Source organism: Micromesistius poutassou, assembly GCF_964030765.1.
Source record: "Micromesistius poutassou genome assembly, chromosome: 20".
In the NCBI taxonomy this organism is placed as follows: Eukaryota; Metazoa; Chordata; class Actinopteri; order Gadiformes; family Gadidae; genus Micromesistius; species Micromesistius poutassou.
In genome coordinates, this window is record NC_140290.1 from 2,381,997 (window position 1) to 2,384,494 (window position 2,498).

Sequence of the window (2,498 nt, forward strand, 5' to 3'; positions counted from 1 at the left end):
AAGGGAAAGGGAGACAACGAGCCTCTTCACCAACGCCCCGGAGAACAGGACGGATCAAGACAGTCGGACGTGTGTCTCTGACAGCCCGCCGCCTGCCGCGTCATCCCGCGCCCACCGGACGACGACGGGAGGAGAACCAGCCCCCCCCCCAAAAAAAAGCCTTCCTTTCACTCTAAAGTTGTCCACGATGCAATTTTGGTTAAAAAAGAATTGTCGTAACAAATGTTGTTTCTGCGACTGTTGTGGCTGTTCTCCCTGCGAGGTTGGTAGCGAAGCCGTTTCTCAATTCGCGTTCTCGTGCGTTCTCGTGTGTACTTGCGTTCTCGGTAAAAGTCATCAGTGGTGGTAGCCCCAAGCACTGTTCCAATTCCGAGTACGCGAGTACTGTCGTAAAAACCCGTGTGTGTTCTCGATGCGTTCTCGACGAGGCCGTTCCACCGAGGACGCATCGGAGGTGACTCGTGTGGACTCGGGACCGTTAAATATCCCAGGATGCATCATCGAGTCCGCTGCTGTTCCGATTGCAGAGTGCGTACTCGCGTTCTCGGAAGTCTGTACTTGAAAGTCCGGACTTGCCAAGTACGTACTTCCAAGTCCGCGAGAACGTAGTCTGCGTACTTGGTATTGAGAAACGGCTTAAGTGTCCACAACAGAACCGGCCAGTTTGGCAACGGAAGGGAAGCGTTCCGATGGACTGTGTGATAGCAGCGCTGGGTAATGAATTGGCACTATTACAGATCCCTTTGGTTTGATCCAATGTATTACCGTGTGTGTGTGTGTGTGTGTGTTTGTGTCAGCAGTCAGCGCGGTGTGTGTGTGTGTGTGTCTGCACCACGTCTGGAGGAAGAAAATGGATGCGGGATATATGGTTACACATTTCCTGTGACTCCACTTGTGTGTTTGGGGACGGTGACACAGACAGTGTGTGTGTGTGTGTGTGTGTATATGTGTGTGTGTGTGTGTGTTTGTGATTGCCCTGGAAGCCCCCCAGAAGCTGCGGCTGTGGGAGCGGTGGTGATAATACAAATGTCACACCCCGCCCCGCTCCACGGAGCTGATGGCCGGGGCGAGCCAGGGCGAGCGAGCGAGGGCGAGCGAGGGATGGTTAATGGAACGCTGGTACGTCTTCACCTGACTCAAAATCAATTCTGCGCTCTTGCAAGTCACGGGAAATGACTTGGAGGTGGCCCCACTTGACGGTGATGTATATTTTTGCTCTCGAATTTTGCTTTTAATAAAAAAAAAACACTCTGAAAAGAAAATGCCGTGGATGTTTTTATTTTTTTTTAAATATCTGCAATATGAGACGACGAGAGCACCCAGGAGAGGGAGGGAGGGGGGGTCAGAAGGAACGAAGGAAAGGAGGCGGAGTGGAGGTAAGTGAACGAGGGAGGGAGGCAGGGCGTCGAGGAGGGAGGCCAAGGCGGCGTCGTCCTCTCTAACTCGTCCTCCTGGACTCTGATTGAAACGTCACTTTTCATCCCCTGCAGTAGATCAGGTGACCCCCGACTCCCCTGGGGGTCTCACATCCCACCACACACACCACACCCCCCCCCCCCCCCGGGGATGTGTGGTGAGAGAGACAGAGACGGAGAGAGAGAGAGAGAGACGGAGAGAGAGAGAGGGAGAGAGAGAGAGAGAGAGAGAGAGAGGGAGACAGAGAGAAACAGAGAGAGAGACAGAGAGAGAGACAGAGAGAGAGAGAGAGAGAGACAGAGAGAGAGAGAGGGAGGGACAGAGAGGGAGAGACAGAGATAGAGACAGAGAGAGAGAGAGGGAGGGACAGAGAGGGAGAGACAGAGAGAGAAACAGAGAGAGAGAGAGACAGAGAGAGAGGGAGAGAGAGAGAGAGGGAGACAGAGAGAGAGAGACAGAGAGAGAGAGAGAGGGACAGAGAGGGAGGGACAGAGAGAGAAACAGAGAGAGAGAGACAGAGAGGGAGAGAGAGAGGGAGACAGAGAGAAACAGAGACAGAGAGAGAGAGGGAGACAGAGAGAGAGACAGAGAGGGAGAGAGAGAGAGAGACAGAGAGAGAGAGACAGAGAGAGGGAGACAGAGAGAGAAACAGAGAGAGAGACAGAGAGAGAGGGAGAGAGAGAGGGAGACAGAGAGAAACAGAGAGAGAGAGACAGAGAGTTGTTCAGGAAAGAAGTTTCTACCAAAATAGCACAGCTCTTTTAGCCTGGAAATCCAGAGGCAGATCTAGAAAGCTGTAGGGTTTGATAGCGAGTAGTGAGAACGGCCCGACTCGGCCAGGGAGAAGGGACAGATGAATGATGGGCCCGTTTTAAAATGGTGCTTGAAGGATAATAAAATAAGGAGCATCTGGGACGAGAAAAGAGCTAGAGAAAGAGAAAGAGAGGGGCTTGGTAATTAAAGAGTATTAAATAAAAGAAAGTGAGGAGGGAGAGAGAGAGAGAGAGAGAGAGAGAGAGAGAGCGAGAGAGAGAGAGAGAGAGAGAGAGAGAGAGAGAGAGAGAGAGAGAGAGAGAGAGAGA